At 40.6% G+C, this 20,265-nt stretch overlaps 1 protein-coding gene across 27 annotated transcripts in view; it reads right to left on the reverse strand.

Moving 5' to 3' along the window:
• Numb (NUMB, endocytic adaptor protein) overlaps positions 1 to 20,265 on the reverse strand; it is a 121,958-nt gene that overhangs the window by 75,241 nt on the left and 26,452 nt on the right. For 19 of the 27 annotated variants that reach the window (NM_133287.2, XM_087552372.1, NM_001411956.1 and 16 more), the window contains exon 2: positions 10,172 to 10,299. The exons of the other annotated variants lie outside the window; for them this stretch is intronic. The gene's annotated coding sequence lies outside the window, so the exon portion shown is untranslated. The remainder of the gene's footprint in view (positions 1 to 10,171; positions 10,300 to 20,265) is intronic. 27 annotated transcript variants of the gene reach the window in all.

Consider the following 20,265-nt stretch of genomic DNA (forward strand, 5'->3'; position numbering starts at 1 on the left):
TTAGAAGTACTAAAGAATATGAAGCTAGACAATATAATTTTGCCTTGTGAGATGGCCGTGAGCCTACAGAGACAAGGAGAGAAGGCTATGGATAAGTGATATGTTTGAGTTCACAAGGATTAGAGTTGTAATAGTTAATGATTCTCAACAACAGGATCTAAAATCAAGGAGACTCTAGAGACTCCTCTGATGCATTATCTGATTAGGTTACATGAAAGACAACTCTAAATGTGGATGAGTTTCACGGTTTGAGGATCAGACTGCAATGAAGTGGGAGAAAGTTGTGTGTAGCAGGTATCAATTAATGCAGAAGCTAACAAGTGGTCAACGTGCAGAGACCAGTATCTAATAAGTATCTATACTACATCCTCCCAGGTTCAGGGGCAATCACCAGAAAAAAAGCAGAAAGAATGGAGGTACCAGACAGTAAGGAAGAGTTCTGTGAAATTCTGTCTTCTGGATATGATATAGCCATAACACTCACGAACTAACCACACCTGTGCTTACTTAAACACAATCTGCACAAAACAGGGTATTTTAGCATTCCATATGGATGGGGAGGGGAAAGGGACTGTTTTAAATCTTCAGTGATGCAGCCACTAGTAACTGGTCATTTCCAGTAAATAACATCTCCCCATCAAACTCAGCCAAGCAACTCTTACTAAAACTCAATAGGTTACCAAATCAGACCAAAAACATGGCAGTAGTAGGGGTACTTGTTGGGAAGTTGAATGAGAATAAAAAGAGGTGAACAAGGATAATAGAAAATTTCGTTGAGCTAAGTTTAGGTTCTAATATATAAAAACCAAAACTGAACTTGAAAGATGCTAATAGTGAAGAAGCCATGGATTCTTCCTCTGCGGTTTCAGAGCATTCCTGAGTCTGCTTTTAGATTATGAATACCACATACCAACTGCCTTAGTGTCTGCAAATATGACTTCACCATCAGGATAGACTGTACCCACAAACTATAAGCTAAAATAAATCCTTTCATTCTTTTTTTTTTTTTTTAAATATTTTTTTAAAGTGAACTTTTTTTTTTTCCGGAGCTGAGGACCGAACCCAGGGCCTCGCGCTTGCTAGGCAAGCGCTCTACCACTGAGCTAAATCCCCAACCCCAAATCCTTTCATTCTTAACTTACTTTTGTCAGTTCATTCTTGTTATTTTTAACAACAACAAAAAAATGACTAATAAACCTTATCATAGGTCAAACAACAAGGCCGCCTGATTACAGACTTGAACATCCACAACTATGATCCAAAAATCAAACCTCTTCAATTTATAAGATCACCTTAGGCAGCTATTATGGTAACAGAATGTTTACTGACAGAAATTTCTGCAGACATTTTCGGCCTTCATGGACAGGTGCAGTCCCCTACTTGATTGTGAGTAGGCCAGAAACACGCTGCTAAACATCCGACAAAAACAGGCCTCCTCAGCAAAGAATTATTTGGCCTAAAATGTTGGCAGTGCCAAGAACAAAAATCCCTGAAGTAAGATAGAATGGGGAGCCTTCAGAACAATCTTAACTAACAGATATTTCTGCTAACATGGTAATCACTAGTTAGTGAATACCTGAGAGACATATAAATGGTTTGACTGAAGTGCCAGAGTTTAATTTTACTCAGTTTTAACTAATTTAAACTTAAACAGCCACATATGGCTAATGGCTTCTGTACTTAGTAGCATAACTCTAAAACATTAACAGATACCAGTGATAATGAGATTGGTTTTAAAAATTAGTTGGGCTGTACATAGTGGCCCACAACTTTAACCTCGGCGTCTGGGAGGCAGAGTCAGGAGACCTCTGTGCGTTTGAGGCCAGCCTGTTCTATATGAGTTCCAGGTCAGCCAGGGCGACATATAAAAACAATAAATAAATAATAGTTGGACAAGAGCGAGTCAGTGTGATAGAGGTAAAGCTTAGTCATTGGCGATATGTAAGTACTCAAATCATTCTTTTTGTTCCAGTAGCTGCAAATTTTGAAGTACAAAGATCAATGAGAAGATTTTAAAAAGTAAAGCTAATATACTTATACAAGTAACTGTGAAATCTAGCTACAATACAACTAATGGGCTTTTCTAGAATTTTACAGAGAAAAAGTTCTGTGATCACCTATGCCCCTGCCCCTGATTTGTTTAATGTGATTTAGGAACAACTACGTTTTAGAGGCCTTCAAATTATACTTAATGAGAGGCTTTGATCAAAATGACTATAGCTAATTAAACATTCATTTACTGTATTACTTAATCCTTTATAGCAGCTCAGTCTCCTTTCTTCTCCTCTTTTCTGCTCTGCCCTATCAACCTCTGAAGAAGGAAAAGGCTGATCAGTGCTCTAACGTTGCTAATAATTTCTTTGTAGGTTTAAAACAACAAGGCCGCCGCCTCAGCATAAGCAGGGCAGCTTCCTGCTCTAGTGGATGCTCTGGCAATGGGTTCTCTTACTGAGATACAGTGGCTACTCTGTCAGGAAAGCACATTCTACAAAGTGAAAAGATTTTCAGAAACTCATATTTAACCTGCCTGGATTCTAGAAGGAAAGTCCTTTGTCCTAACTGACCACCACCTGGAAATTCTGCCAGAAAGATGAAAATAGAAATAAATAATTCCAACTTAAAATATGTGGTCATGCTAAAGACTTTAAAGCCACAGAGATTTTGCTGGGAATTTGATAAGTACTCTGCCTAGTTCCAATCACTGAGACTTTAAGAAATCAAGTGAAGTTTTTTGCTCTCCTGTTCTCTCTTGCTCTCTTACCCTCTTTCCCCCTTTGTCCCTTCTCTCCCCATCCCCTCCCCCAACGTGCTCATGACCAGTCTCTACTCCTACTCCTCCCCCTTTTTCTCCCCCCTCTTACTTTCTCTGCCCCTACTACCTTCTTGACTTCCTTCCCCACGCCCTGAATAAACTCTATTCTATACGGGGGCGGAGGCGGGGGTGGGGGTGGGGATGATCAAGTGAAGGATAAAAGACTCTTAGGTGGTGTTTGGGGAAGACCTGCCACTAAAACTAATGTTCAGGAAAACCCTTCTTGTAAAATGTAGCCCAGGCTGGTCTCAAACTTGCTATATACAAGTGAATGACCCTGGTCATCTGATCCTCCTGCCTATACCTTTCTAGTGCTGGAATTATAAACATGGGAGAAAAACAGACTACAAACATTTTTAAGTAATTTTAAACTTAAATAAAACAAAAACAAACAAACAACAACAACAAACAAAATAAGACAAAACCCCCATGATCTTTCAATGTAGCCCTGGCTGTCTTAGAACTAGCTATGTAAATCAGGCTGGCTTTAACTTCGGCCTGCCTCTGCTTCTGCCTCTGCCTCTGGAATACTGGGATTACAGGCATATGCCACTACATCCCACAACTTTCAATGGTTATACTATACCTGAAAACCAATTTGTACAATTTTCTTATATAGAATGAACTTACAGTAGCTACAGTTACCTGCATAAGATCAAGCCAGGTAACAACCCAGCATGAACAAGAGAGGGACTGTAAGCAGCCCTCACCCTAGCTAAGGAGCTATTGTCAACTGCTGGCTGATAGGAGTGGGCAGGCAGGTCTAGTGAGGAACAGCTCTGAGAGACACTAAAGGGCACATTTGACTTTCTGCCCCTCCCAGGAGTCTCTTCTCCCAGGCTGAAGCACTGTCAAATTAGGAACCATTAGCAGAAGTGCTAGACAGCCAAGACTGTAGGGTGATGGTTATGCTGCCCATGCTCTAGCTTCACAACAGTGCACATGCAGAAACACTAACTGGACTCTCTAAGTTATTAAAAAAGTAAAAGAGGATATACAGGTAGGAGGGAGAAGGACTGGGGAAACTCAGAAAAAGTAGGAAAAGAATGTGGGGTTGAATTATGATCAAGATACAGTGTATACATAAATGAAATTGTCAAAGAATAAATAAAGGTTGGGGGATGGCTAATGTGCTTACTGGACAAGCATAGAGGCTGGAGTTCCATCCCCTGTACTCACATAAATGCTGAGTGTAAGCCTAAAATCCCAGTGCTTCCGGGAGGAGGGGAGTAGAAAGATCCCTGGGGATTAGGAGGAAAAGATAATCTCCTAAGAAGGGGGAAATAGAATATAGTATTTACAGAGACAAAGAGAAACTAGAATTCGAGAATTAAATAGGGAGGGACAACTAACATTAAAGTTTGCAAAATTATATGGAAACCTACTATACATGTATACAAAGTCTCAGATAGATGGACGGATGGATGGATAGAACAGATAGATAGACAACAGACGGATGGACGGATGATGGACAGATGGATGGATGGACAAACAGATACATATACACTGACATATATATGTACAAATACACATATCTGTGTATATATGTAGACACATACATATATGTATGTATATGAAGTCTCTACAGTAGGTTTCATATATATGAAAGACATCTAAATGGAGTCACCACATAATAGGGGAGACAAAGCTCCAAGCTCCAACTAGGCCATCAGGTAAAACCTACAATGCCAGGAATAGGTTATACCTTGTTGACTTGTTAGCCAAGGAAGTCCCACAGAAACCACAAAACATCACAGGCTATTGCCAAGGCTTTTGGTTGTCCTTCATAACCTAACAGTAAGGCCCTATTGCTGAAGACAGCACTTACTGTGGTCATAGAACACAGAGAAGTTGAGTTGTGCCTATCTAGAGCCTTCACCTCTACTGACTAGTGTTCACAGTGCTAGAAAGTACTCTGCAAGTTACCAGAGGGAAAAGGTAATTATCAATTTTCACCCACCTACAACCCCTGTGCTACAACAGTGACCTGCCTCCAAGATATACAGTGTAAAAGTGGCACAAATGTTGTAGGAGTAATTTTTCTGCTGAAGGAACAGCAATAAAATGACTCCTAATGACATAATGCTTCACTCGATCAATGCTTCACTCGACCCACATCAGAGGAGCTGCTTTTTATAGTGATGGGAATTATCAGAGACTCACAACTGAACAAGAGTCAGAGACTTCTGTAGATTCAATCCTAAATGGGATCTTCATCAAACACCTCCCTTCGAGGCTTAGGGATCTATATGGAAGAGGAGGTAGAAAGATTTGAAAGATCTTAAGAGCGACAGTGAAGAATGCCTTCAAAGAAACTGTCTTTCTAACAGAACAGGAATGGTACACATATGAAGTCACAGCATGCACAGGACATGCAGGGTTCAAGCCAGATGGGATTTTGGCACTGAGAGGTGGAAAATGGGACATGGGACCCTATCCCTAACAAAGGAGCTATCTGCAAGTGAGATCAGCTGGCAAAGAAAAAAATCAGTTTTCTCAATGGAGTCTCACTGGATATATCAACTACACTCCAGGGCAGGCCCTAGAGTTGATTAATACAAATAAAGAAACTCAATGGTATTTTCATGGTCTTAGTTTCATTTTGTGTCTCATCAAAGAAGTCTAAATGTACAGATCCAACAAGAAGTTAGTCAGGGACCTCTCACTGAGTGCTACAGACCGTTCTATCAAAACTACAAAACAGGCCAGCAAAGGGGTTGGGGATTTAGCTCAGTGCAAAGCGCTAGCAAGCGCAAGGCCCTGGGTTCGGCGGTCCCCAGATCCAAAAAAAAGAAAAGAAAAAAAAAAAAAAAACAGGCCAGCAAAAAGGCCCAGTGAGCAGAGCCTGACCAACCTCAGTCTGATCCTTGGGGCCACATGATGTAAAGAGAGAACCAACTTCTCCAAGTCTTTGCTGATTAGATGCACTTTACAAACACATTAACTTTGGTTTTCTTTTCTGCAAGGGATATAACAAAACCCTAGTGTTATGTGAACAATAAACCATAACATATAAATACGCTTGGCCTGACTGACATATAAATAACACTAGAGAAATACCACTGTGGGCACACTCCACAAATAAAGGACACATATACCACGACTGAGGACCCAAGTTCAATCCCCAGGATCCACATGGTAGAAGAAGACAACTCATGCACACTGTCCTCTGACCTCAGTCCATTCACATGTATGTCTCCATGTCTCTGTCTCTGTCTCTGTCTCTCTGTCTCTCTGTCTCTCTCTCTCTCTCTCTCTCTCTCTCTCTCTCTCTCTCTCTCTCTCTCTCTCTCACACACACACACACACACACACACACAATGTAAATTTAAAATATTGCAGAATTATCCATATAAATACAGAGATGCTCAACATGCTATTCTGTACAACCCTGTATATCCGAAAGGTTTCATAATAAAAAATCATAGTTAATATATTTTCCTGGACTGGATTTCCTTTTATAACAGTGTAATATATAATCTCTAGGGAAAAACTAGGTAATAAGCACTTCACTGCCTTCTTGCTACAATCTATGACTCTAAAACCATTTCAAAACAAGTTAAAACAAAAAATGATGGGAAGCCTTCCATTCTGATAAATCTTACCTTCCTTTATTTTCCACAAACATAAATATAAAACAGGATATAGAATTCTGTAATTATTGAAGCATTATCTAACAGTATCATAGTGTCACATTCAAACTAGGTATAATCTGTTATAGGAAATTTATATAATTGTAACTTTAATCAACAAGACAACCAACCAAACACTACACAACTCTTTAAAGTCTTCTTGTATCAATGAATGTTTTTACAATTAATTTACAAGAAATTACCAAGTAGGATTGTACAATTCTAAAAAGACAGCTATAGTTTTCTCAAAGGAAGCTAAGACACACACACACACACACACACACACACACACACACACAAAACTCAACAGTAGATGATACTGTTTTTCAAATTTAAAATTGAACATCAATTCCTCAAATAACTCTCAAATTATTCAAATGAGGAAAAATCCACCTAGATTGTAAAATTACTATCATAACCATCATAATTATGTATTTATTACTTTGATATCACAAATTAACATCCAAAGTCTTTTTTCTTTGTATTCAGGCATTTGGATAATTAATCTTGACTGTCAACTTGCTTCGGTGGAGAAACATCTAGAACATTTAATGAAGCAGACTTCTAAGTATGTCTGTGAGAGCATGTCTAGAGATGATTGGCATATGCAGCAGCAACTAAGGAGGAAAAACAAGCCACTTGATTATAGGTGGCCCCTCTAACAGGCGAGGGGCCTGGGGAGATGCTGGGGGAGATGGAACAAAAGGTGGAAGGAAGCCAGACAGTGTGTGCAAACTCCACTCTTCCTGAGTAGTGAGTGCATCTACTGTTATTGCCACTGCCTGTGGACATCAGATTCCAGTTTCTTTAGGCTTTCAGTACAGACTCACACAGCAACCATGCGGGGACTTCCAGGCCTTCAGCCTCCCTCGGGAGGCATCACTGAGCCCCCTTTCCTTCCCCCTCATTCTTACTTATTGGACTTAGAAGTTACCTGGATTCTCTGTCTTTCCAAGCATGCATACGACCACTGCTGAACTGGCTAAACAGACTTCAACTGTGTAAGACGATCTAATACAATCCTTTTAAAAAATATGTGTATTTGTATTTTATTCCTCGAGAGCCCTAATTACTTTAAAATCATACTCCACTAGACAAGAAGAACTCAAATTCTTACAGAATGTTCATATTTTTCATTACACACACACACAAACACATACACCCTTTGGTTTTTAAAAATAAACATTTCAGTTTTTACCTTTTAAATTAAAAAAAATGATATTATAATTATATCACTTCCCCTCTTCCCTTTCTTTCCTCCAACTCTTCCCATGAATCTACTGGCTCTCTGTCAAACGTATAGCGCGCGCGTGTGCGCGCGCGTGCGTGCGTGCGTGTGTGTGCGTGTGCGTGTGTGTGTGTGTGTGTGTGTGTGTGTGTGTGTGTGTGTGTCCCTAAATACAACCTGTCAGTATATATAATACTGCTTGTATGTCTATGATTTCAGGGTCCTTGACCAAGTAAGGTGCTCTTCTAAGAAACAATTTATCATTCCCAATCTTAGCATTCCTCAGTTGCCTGTGACTCTTCGTCTAGACTTGAGACCCTAAGACCTTTCCTCTGTTTGGTTTGTTGGTTTGTTTGTTTGTTTATTTTTAAGGCAAGGTTTCTATATGTAGTCCAGGAACTTAACTCTGTAGAACAGGGTGGGCTAGAATTCAGAGATCCACCTGTCTTTGCCTCCCAAGTGCTGGGTTTGAAGGTGTGTGCCACCATGCCCAGCTTAAACCTTTTTTTAAAACATATATTTATTTTATTTTATGTATACAAGTATTCTACATGCATGTATGATTTGCATCATGTACATGTCTGGTGCCAAAGGAGGTCAAAAGGCATCAGATCTTTGGAATGGGAATTACAAGCCACTATGTGGGTCCTCTGAAAGAGCAGCAAGTGCTCTTAATCAGTGGATCACCTTTCCAGCCCCACACTTTTGTTTTTTGAATGGGGGTGGGGGGATCATACTTTATAGTCAGGCAAGCTGACTTTAAACCCTTAATCCTGTCTCAGTCTCTGAAGTATATATATACAACACTTAGAACATGCCTACATAAACACACTCAGATATTTTGAGACAAATTCTTGCTATGTAAATCTGGCTGATCTAGAATTTACAATGCATAGAGTGGCTTCAAACTTACAGCAAGCCACCTGCCTCTGCCTCCCAGATTTATGACTGAGATTAAGTTATTTGTTAATATGATATTACAGTGTGTACGACCATATCTATATATCATAAAGTTGTGGTGCTGGGGATCAAGTCCAAGGCCTCATGCATTATATTATTTCTTTGGATCTGTAATGGCTCAGTGAGAAAAGGTGCATAGTGCCAAGCCTGACAACCTGAGTTTAATCCCAAGAGTGCCCATGGTAGACGGAGAGGACCGACTCCTGGAAGTTGTCCTCTGATCTCTTCATGTGTGCTGTGGCACTTATGTAAACCCCCACACATTTAATAATATAATTTTAAAAATACAAGCTGTGACAAATTATATCCCCAGAAGGTATCTAGAACAGCTGACTCCCTATCAAATGCTCTTACAATGTGATGCTGATAGTCTTGCCCTCCACTTTCCAATTCTCTAACCTACATGGACTCTTACTCTTATAACTTCTGAAAAACGGAATGAAGTGATCCTATGTGACTTCCAAGCTAAGTCAAGTAAGTCATGTCCCTTCGCCCTCCTCTCTTGGGATGTTCTTTCTTGAATCTAGTTAGCCATGCAGTGAGAGAGCCAAGCAGTCACAAGGAGAAGTGTAGTGTAAGTGTTCTGGCTAACAGCCCAGGCTGAGCACTCAGCCAAGTCAGCATCCACACCAGACACAGGAGTGAGCAAGCATTCAAATAATTCCACTTCTTAGCCACTGAGTCACACTCCTAGCTACCCCACCTCATACCATGTTAATGAAGACAAGCAAACCATCAAATTCTATTATTAAAGCAAACATGCCTGCCAGGTATGGTAACATACACCTTCTATCCCAGCAATCAAGAGGCAGAGGCAGGTGAAATGCTCTGAGTTTTTTAAAGCCAGCGCGGAATACATAGCAAGTTATTGGCCAGCCAAGGCTACAGAATAAGACCCTATCTCAAAACAAAATAGGTAACAGAGAGATAGTTAATGCTCTAAAAGCTACTAGATTTACAGTAATTTGTAATAAAATCACTGTCACACAAGTTCATAAACACAATTTGAAAATGCAAAAAAGGAAACAAAATTATCCTGTTTTACCACCAAATGTTAAATATTTACCACTAAATATTAAATATTTAAATAATTAAAACTTATCATTAAATAAATATTTATTAAAGAATATTTAATATTCTTTAAAATAAACAAAGTATATTACCCACTGCCTAAGATTTGAGGTGCTTTGTTTTTACCAAGAAAAGAGGTTAAAAATTCAAAGCCAATTAAATAAAACAGAAAGGGTGCTGAAGAGATGGTTTAGCCACTGAGAACACTGACTCCTCTTCTAGAACCAGGTATGATTCCCAGCACCTACATGGTGGCTCAAAAAAACCCTTTATCTCCAATTCCAAATTCATCACATTCTTCTGGCCTTCTCAGATACCAGATGCATATGGTACAAAGATATACATATAACACAGGCATCCATGCAGACAAAATACCCATACATATGAAGTAGAATTTAGAAAGAACAGGAAGGAAAGACTTCCTGCAGCTAAGACCCCACTTTTCCATTCCCACTGTCTTTTGCCTACCTGTCTTAAGCAGGTATTTGAGGACTGTGGCCCACCAGTACTCCAGTCTGTGGTTATGGGTCAGGATCTTGGTTGCCAAGGTGGCCAGTCTCCCCTGGAAAATGTTCTTTGGCTCTAAAATCTGAAAACTGCAACACAAGGAAATTCTAAATATAGATACATCTTTTCAATTTCAATTCCTTATAGTCTACCTCCATAAACTAAAAAGGCCCAGTGACAGAGTTTAATCCCTGGAATCCACAGTAGAATCAGAGACTCAATTCTCCACAAAGTTTCCCACTGCCTTCCATATGAACACTATGGTATACACCCTTCCTGCCCCCCTCCTATCATGTGCAAGCATGCACATGTACACACACACACACACACACACACACACTAAACAAATAAAAATGTATAGGAGAACACAGTCTCTTAAGGTACATAGAAAACAAGTTCCACTAAAAATGGAGTCAGATCATGCAAAAAAATAGATGGATACTGTAGATTCAAGTTCCAGCTTTCCTTTTTTTTTTTTTTTTTTTCTTCTTTTCAGAGCTGGGGACGGAACCCAGGGCCTTGCACTTGCTAGGCAAGTGCTCTACCACGAGCTAAATCCCCAACCCCCCAGCTTTCCTTTTTTATTTTTTAAAGATAGTCTCCCTATCAACCCAGGCCAGTCTAAAAATTGAGATCTAAGTACTAGGATTACAGGTGTGCCTATCTTGCCTAGCCCCATCTCTGTTTTCTTAAGAGCTACTACTGATCCTAATTAAGTCATGGATTCTCTGTGCCTTGGTTCTTTATAGCACAAATTCTCATGTGGTGGAAACTGAGGGATAGGTTTACAACTTGGGTGATCTGGGTCTAGACTCAGTTGTCATTCTACTCTGCTATAAGAGCTCTGATACACCCCTAGGGGCAGCCCTGTCTTTAAAAGAGGAGATTAAATTAGTTAATTCTTGAAATCCAGTCCTAAACAGGTACCATGCATGACAAGACAGTGTGTATAAAGTTATCAACTGTGCTTAATATGAGATTGCCTTTCCTATTTTTTGAGGTTAAATTCTTGTTTTATTATAGTATGATAACATAGTATTTGTTGTTGTTGTTTAATGTGTGACAGCATCAAAAACAGTTTCCATTGCTAGAATTATAGGCAGGAGATACCACACACAGGCACTGGGGAATATCCAGTCTGGACTTCATAGTAAGTTCTAAGCCAGCCTGAGCAACAGAGTGAGAAACTGTCTCAAAATATCAAAAAACCAAGTGTTGTTTGCCTATAATCCCAGGACAACAGAGATGGAGACAAGAGAATCAGGAATTCAAAGTTATCCTCAACTGCACAGTGAATTCAAAGCCAGCTTAGGCTATGAGACCTTATATCAAAATCAAAACAAAAAAGTTATGATTTCTATCTTTGAGTTCTATTGTTGTAATAAAATACCATGACCAAAAAGCAACTTGGGGAAGAAAGATTTAATCTCATCTCCCAACCTGCAGTCCACCATCTGAGGAAGTCAGCAGGAGCCCAAGGCAGGAACCTAGAGACAGGAACTGAATGAAGCAAAGACTATCAAGAGACACTACTGACTGGCTTGCTTCCCAGGTCTTGTGCAGCCTGATGTCTTATACCATGCAGGACAACTGGCCAGGGATGTCAAACCTGTAGTGGGCTAGACTCTCTCACATCAGTCTTTAATCATGAAAATGCACTGTGCACAGGCTAGCCCACAGGCCAGTCTAGTGGAAAGATTGTCTCAACTGACGTTCCCTCTTCCCAAACAGCGCCGTCTTGTTTCTAGTAGCCACACACTAACTAGTACAGAATCTGAAAGTAGAATGCTTAGGGCTTCCACATAACAGTAATTTTCAGTGTGTAATTTAATTAGCCACATATATCATATTAGAATCAAAATGTGCCTGTTTTATGAAGCAATACAAACTAGGTGGCGGTGGCACATACCTTTAATCCCAGCACTCTGGAGACAGAGGCAGGAGGATCTCTGTGAGTTCGAAACCAGCCTGGTCCACAGAGCTAGTTTTTGTAGAGCCAAGGGTACACAAACAAACCTGTCTCAAAACAAACAAACACACACAATACAAATTCACCATATTGATTCGACAGAGGTGTTTCTGAATAAAAAGGTGGGTAGCAGCTAATGTTTAGCCAATTTTCCCTAGGCAATTTGTATGAGTTAAGTTATTTAATCCTTAATGGCTCATAAAATGAGCTATTGACATTGTCGCTTTGTAACTAGCAAACCTGAGGTACAGCCAGTTTAGAAAGTTTCAAGGGCACAAAATTACTAACTGGTGGGGCTAAGGTTTTTACTTTCTTCCCTTAGATGTCTATTTTTTTTTTCCTAATAATAGAGAACAAAAAAGGGTATGAATTTGGGTGGGTGGTAAGGATCTGGAAGTGTTGGGGGAGAACTGTAATCAATATATTCTATAAAAAAATCTATTTTCAATTTAAAAAATAGTTGTTTGATCCTAAAAAAATTAATAAGACAGATCAGGATACCTGACTCTAAAGTCCTTTTTAAAAAAAACAATTTTATTTATAAAATTTAGATTTTTATCAAAACTAGAAACATTTGCTACAAATACTTTTTGCTAACAGAACATGAAGAGCTTTTATTGCTTAGGTCAAACATAACTATATAGTGCCGTGCTTGCCCTCAAAGACCTTTTAATGTGGCACTGCAACGCTAAACTGACACTAAGTAAGTCAATGGTAGAGTATTTCTTTGTCTAGCACGTACAAAGCCCTGGGTTCAACCCTCAGCTCTGCAAAATACTAATGCTAATAATGATGATGATGCTAGGCTCATTTGTAATTTTCTTTCTGTCTCTACCCCCACACCGTTTGGGGCACTGGGAATCTAGGGTCTACCATTGTGCTGTATCCCAGCGCTCTCTCTCTCTTACTAGCTTGTGTGTGAGAAGGTACATAGGAACAGCTTATATGGCCTTAAAGGAAAAATGAGGGAAGGAGTTAAAAGCTGACCAGCATTCACAACTTGTTTTGCACAGCCATCTACTCTCAGATAATGATATTTATTAAAAAAAAACAAAAACAAAAACAAAAAACAAAAAACAGAATAACAACCGCTGAATTTCATTCCAATAGATGCACTACCAAAACAATTTCAGAGGTAATTTGCACAATAGTTTTAACCAACATTGTATTTCAGCTCATTTTTCCATTGGCCTAATTCTTGAACAGATTGTAAAGTTTTTAATATTTTACTTTCAATTTTAATAATTACATTATCAAAGAGACTAAGCAGCAAAACACAGAGAAATAACAATAGGTACAGCTGCTTTTCAGATATGTTAAACCACATTACTAGCGAAAATACCTGACATGTACTTGAGCAAACTTAACACCAAAAGTAGACATTCAGAGTGCTAGGATAAATCTCACATTCTTCCAGGACATCTTCCATCTCTCTGCTTCTGTAACAGCAAACTGAATGAAGCCTTTTTACTGTCTTGTGGCTACTGTCAACTATCCTAACACTAATCAAGGAGACAGGATTTATGAGTGAGAGCCAGACATGGTGAAACAGAGTGCAGACAACCCGAGGACCAAAAGCTTGAGGCCAGCCTCTCACTGAGGCTGTTTCAAAACACATACATGCTTACATGCATGCACATGCATACACATACAAATACACACATACACACACATGCATGAACTATTTGGCATTTTAGGATTAGAATAGGCTAGGTGTTACTTTTAAAAAATATGAAAATAGATTACTTCTAAAAATATTAAAAGGAAAAATATCTAAATCTCTAAAGTCTCAATTTAAAACACTATGTAATGGTTAGTTTTAATCAACTTGACACAATCTAGACTAATCACCTGGTAAGTAGTCTCAATGAGAACAATTTAGATTAGATTGGCCTGAGTTCATACCTATAAGGGATTTTTCTTAATAAGTTAATAGATGAGGGAAGACCCACCTTGAATGTGGGTGGCAGCAGTCATGGGCTAGGCCCTGGACTGAATGAAAAGGCGAGAGCCAGCTGAACCCTGCCAAGTACACACACATCCATTTCGCTCTATGCATGTACCTATATGTACACTCATGAACCCATATTCACACATACATACACAAAAATAAAACAAAGGATCTTTAGCTCAGATGACACAGACTTCACAATTCTTAACAAAAGGAAAGGAATAAAAGTAACTCTACAGGAGACAGTGACATCAGAGCACTTGTCCACTGTTGTGGATGTCTGTTTGTTTTATCTGCCCCAACGAGGAATAGATCACACACTCAGGTGAGGTCAGGTGAAATCTTAATTGGTCAGATAAGGCTACAGCCTGTGATTGGGCAGTGGAGGGAAAAGGTGGAGCAGAAAGTTTTGGAGAGGGGAAGGAGGAAGAAGGTGGTCAGACAAGAGGGATGACAGAGAGAGAGAAAGGTGAAGGTAAAGCAGATGAAGATGGTGCAGACCCACATGGCCTGGGGGAGCCTCAGTAGCTAGGGATTTTGTAGCTGGGCAGTAGAGTAGTGAAGTGGAATATTTGTCTAATCTAAGTGTGCAGCTTATAATTAATTATATTATTGACTTGTGTATTCTTTGCACAGGCATTTTGGTTGGAGATTTACCATTATAAATCTGGTTTGTATACTATAAGTCTCTTGTTTTCATTTCACAGGGCTAAGGGGATTTGAGTGTGCGGTAACTGGCTTTCTGCAGGCCAAGTCGCAGGGATGGATGGCCTAAGAAATACAAGCAAGCTGCTCCAGGCATTTCAGGAAAGACTGGTTCTGTCAGCTTAGCAAGCAGAGACTTAAGAGTGCTTGGGAGCAAGTTTTTGACCAGAATGGCTTGGCAGCAGGCTGGCAGTAGAAACCAGGGCAAGATGGCCACTTGGGGTTGGCCATGTGGGTAGGCAAAACCACTGAGGCCAGTGAATGGCCAGATTTAGCATGGGTTTTGATTTGAAAACTACACACAACAGTCTACCGCCAGTGAAAGTGGAGAGGGAGGGAGGAAGGAGAAGGAACACAGAGATTATACATAATCAAGAGACTTGGGCTAGAAAAGGACAAAGCAACTGATACCACAGAAATACCAATCAAAATACCCACTTCAATAGCCTTTAATTAAGACAAATAATACAAAACATTAGAGCAAATTAACCCATCAACCACATCCTATATACCTAAAATTAACCAAAAAAGAGGAAATAAGAGACCTAATATTTAGATATCCATAAAAAGCAATCTAACTTAGTATAAGTACAACACTTTTATATTAAAAAAAATGAGTAAATAACTGAGGCTAGGATAAACCACATTTGCTAAGAGTGCTTGCCTAGCATACATGTCCCCCTGCACTTCCTGGTGTGTACATGAGTTGTAGAGGTACAGTGGCATACACCTTTAATCACAGCACTACAGAGGCAAAGGGAGGTGAGTCACTGTAAGTTAGAGGACAACCTGATCTACTGATCGAATTCCAGGATAGCCAGGGCTACACAGAGAAACCCCATCTTGAAAAAACAAAGCAAAACAAACAAGCAAAGGTAAAGACTGAGAATCAGAAGTTCAAGGTCACCCTTCACTTCACAGTTAAGTTAGAACTCACTCTGGAATACATGAGACCCAGCTTCAAAAAGTTCAAACAACAGGGGCTCCCACGATGGCTCAGCAAGTAAAGGTGCTTGTTGCCAAGCTGGCAATCTGAGTTTGATCCCCAGAATCTAGATGGTGGAAGGAGAGAAGCAACTCTGGCAAAGTGTCCTCTGACTTCCACAAGTGTACCCAACACTGAGGAAGGAGGATTGTGAATTTGAAGACAATCTGAGCTACTACTAAGAACATGCCTCAAAAGGAGGAACTGAGTAAGCATAAGTACAAGAGTTTGATCCCCAGAACCCAGGTTAAAACAAACAACAAATTGGGCATGGTGCCCTACGCTTGTAATCCCAGTACCAGGGAGGAGTCTCAGGAAGATGGAAGATCACTGGAGTTCTCTGGCCAGCTAGCCTATGGTATATGACTGAGGAATGCCAACCAAACCCACACACACACACACACACACACACACACACACACACACACACACACACACACACACACACACACACACCATGGAAACAATGCTATCTCACCCCTTGCATCCTCAAAGAATGGTGTGACTGGTATAACCCTAACTACTTAGGGCACCTCAGAAATTTACTTCATCAGATAGAGAGATATTTAATAACTAAATCTAAATATATAGTCCCAGCGCAAACTCCACTGAGCCCAAAACCTCTAAGTTTCTAGGCACGGGGAGCAGTGCTCCAGCTTAGTGAGGCATGCATTCTCTGAGATGCTGCTCACTAACAACCTGAAAGAAAGGAATGGCAGCTCAACATTCCCTCTTCAAAGAATATCAGGACATCTCTTCAACTAAGAAAATAAATTGTGATATCTTTAAGTCACAATAAGCTTTAAGGAAAAGTCATGGAAGAAGAAATGGGAAAAAATGACTACATTCCACACGCATGGATGAATAATGATTTATAATTTCTTTTAACTCTATAAGAAATCTGTCAAAAATATTTATAATCCAACATAGTGCAGTAGTGTACACCTGTGATCCCAGCATTTCAGAAGGCAAAGGGCAATTGCAGTCACCAGCCTAAGAACAGCCTAGTACTATGTAGAAAAACTAATCTCAAAAAAAAAAAATATTTTTAAAATTCACTGTAGATCGAAATGTAAATAAGAAATACTCAAGTTAATAAAAAAAAAATACAAGAAAAAGAAAATTCACTGTAGAGGGCTGAAAAGATGGCTCAGTGGTTAAGAGCACTAGTTGCTCTTCCAGAGGTCCTGAGTTCAATTCCCAGTAACCACATAGTAGCTTAGAACCATCTGTAATGGGATCCGATACCCTCTAAAAAATTTAGAAAAAAAAAGAAAGAAAAGAAAAAAAGAAAAAATTCACTGTAGAATAAAATATCTTGTCCGTGTGTACCTGAAGACATAAGAAAAATATGTAATAACAGTCTTTTAAAAAAATCCATGTTTAGGAGAATGAATTGAAATAGTTAGACAATGTACTTCTCTGAAAAAAATGAACTAGTTACATATCAGTATAGACTAAAAAAAAATTTTTTTTTGAGAAAAGATCTCACATAGCCCAGCTGGCCTCCAATTTACCATGTAGCCAAAGATGACCTTAAACTCTTGAGCCTCCTGCCTCTTGTTGAGTGCTGCGATTATAGGTAGTTTATAGTGTTAGAAACTGAGCCCAGGGTTTCAAGCATCCCAGGCAAGCACCCTCCCAAAGGAGCTACACTTCCAGCAGCCAATACAGACTCTTGAAAACACAATATTGACTAGAACAAAGCAATGTAAGTATGCATGCATGTACGCATGCATGCAAGTATATGGCAGGGCCACCTCTATGTAAACACCAGGGTCCAGCAACTGTAAAAGCATCCCTTCAGGAGGACCTAATTGAGGACTGCCTAAGAGACCAAGGATTCCTGACACAGTCAATGCCAGACAACGGAAAGTGCTGTTTAGAAGAGATGCTTTCTTGGGACGAATGGATCGAATGAAGCATGGGTGGAGGGTATTAAAGGAGCTTGTAGCAGCATTCAGACGAGCTTGCTGTGCTTTTTCTCACCTGCTTCTGGAGTCTGTGCCATTGACTCTGTACCACCTCACTTCCAACCCACAAGTGCACGTGGAGTCAGGCAGTGCACAGGCGCCCAACGTAGACAGACTACATCATTTTTTTTGTGGCTGCTTGTGAATCTCCTTTTCAAGAGGCTCATTCTTTGCCTGTTGCTTCAAGGACTGTGCTTATGGTTTGACCAGATAAGCTCTTCTCCTTACGGTGCTGCTACTGTGCCCCTTTCAGTCGCTTCTTCGGTGAGTTGACTTCTTAGTGTTTTATGTTGTGGGTCCTGAGAAAGTGAGTGCACAGACCTCATTTCTGTCTTTGTCTTTTTTGTCTATCATCCTGGTAACCATCATACTTTCACTTTTGGTCTCGGTGTGAGGTTGAGCTTGCAGCGGCCATCTTTTCTTTCTTTGTCTTTGGGCGAGTGGGCTAAAGTGAGCACACAGCGGACATATTTTCTGTCTTCTTTGTCCACTCATTTTCACTTTCGGTTTGGATTCAACCCAGTAACTGACATAGGGGCTGGTCTCCACGGTGGTGGTACCAGGGATTGGCTCCCGAGTTCCTTTTCCATCCCAGGGACACTGTACAGGCATAAGGCCTTTGAACTACATCTGAGGGAGATCCCTCTTAGTACGTGACTTTCCATCACCTCCCCTGTCATATTTGTCATATCTGTTCCTCATTTGTTTCCTTTGTACTCATTGTCATGGGTTCCCTCCCCTCCACCATCAAGGAAACCCAGATTAGGGCACTGAAACCCTTCTGGTTACTCATGGTTAAAGTTAAGACTCAAGGTTGAGACTCACAACCTGGACCAATTTGGGGAGGAAGCTGCTATTTCGGCCCCTGGATATCACCAGAGAAAATACAGGACCCTGACCTCTGGATGCATGTTCTCTTCCTTGCCCGAAAGCAAGGGGTACAGTTTGGAATTACCCCTCCCTTGTTCTTTGTCCCTATCCTCCTTGCAGTCGCCAGTCTTAAGAATTCTTCCCCAGAGGAAGTGGTGGCTGCCCCTAACAAACACTGCCAGGATCAGGCTAATATTCACCTTCCCATTACTGACCCTGGCCCACTTTCTCAGGTTGATCTGAGCGATGAGGATGAGGGCAGCTCTGCTCCAGTCCTCTGGCTGTCAGGCTCCAAGGTGTCCTCTAGTGCTGCTGTCCCAGGTCCCTCACTTACTAGCCCTTCCACTCCTGCTTCATCAGAGGTACCCCTCACCTTACCCCTGGCGTGATTCAGGGGGACTTTGCATTCCTGTGGTCACCCCTGTGGTGGTCACTTCTACAATGCCCAACCCTCATGCTGGACTGCCTCTCCCCTGGGGACCTCATTCTCCTCAGGCATATTGTTAGGCTTCCCTTGTCAATCTTGGCCCTGATGCAGGGACTAGGCCCTGGATTCCCACTCCTCTAGCAGACTTGGCACTAATCAGAAAAGCTGCCAACAATTCTGGCCCAGATTCCCTTTATTTTGACCAAGTACCGAAGCAATGGGCCATGCACCTCCAGATCTATTACGGTTGATATAATCTCTTTAAGGTAGTGCTTGACCCTGCTGTGTTTCTTTTTTTTTTTTTTAATAAATATTTTTTTTATTATTTTTATTTATTTGAGTACACACTAGCTGTCTTCAGACACACCAGAAGAAGGCATCGGATCCCATTACAGATGGTTGTGAGCCACCATGTGGTTGCTGGGAATTGAACTCGGGTCCTCTGGAAGAGCAGTCAGTGCTCTTAACCTCTGAGCCATCTCTCCAGCCCCCCTGCTGTGTTTCTTAACTAACGGTCTGCATATCATGGCTTGGCTGAGAATCAGACTGGGATTAACCTGGACTATAACCTTAATGTTACTTTTGACATGTTTACTGGCCATGGGGCATACATTAATACTGTCACTCAGGCCACTATTGGGCTCTATGCTTACCTAACCAGGTTGCTGATCTAGCCTTTAAGGCCAGTAAGGCCTGTACTCCTCAGTTAGGCCAAGACCAGATGCGCTCATAGTAACAAAAGTCTCCATTGGGCTAAGGATTGTCATTCTCAAAAGCAGGAAGACAATTTAAACTCCAAAAGGGGGGACCCCTCAGCCCACCAGTTAAGAGGGACCACTGCTCAGTCAGGAGTCTTTTGGACTTTGCATGTGTTTCCTTAACTCCCTAATGTGACTGTACATTTAGACAGTAGACCCGTTACAGGGTTGATAATGGCTGTACATTTAGACAGTATACCCATTACAGGGTTGATGATGGCTGTACATTTAGACAGTATACCCGTTAAAGGGTTGGTTCACACAGGGGCAGCTGTCACTATAATGAATGAATCATTGAGGTTCCCTACTGGAGATTTCAGCCTGGTCCCTCCATTACAGGATTTGGAGATCAACAGGCCACAAAAATAACTACCCAAGCTGTCCAATGGCAGGATTTGGAATGCAATTGGGATCTTT

Source organism: Rattus norvegicus, chromosome 6 (assembly GCF_021556685.1).
Source record: "Rattus norvegicus strain SHRSP/BbbUtx chromosome 6, alternate assembly SHRSP_T2T, whole genome shotgun sequence".
Lineage (NCBI taxonomy): Eukaryota > Metazoa > Chordata > Mammalia > Rodentia > Muridae > Rattus > Rattus norvegicus.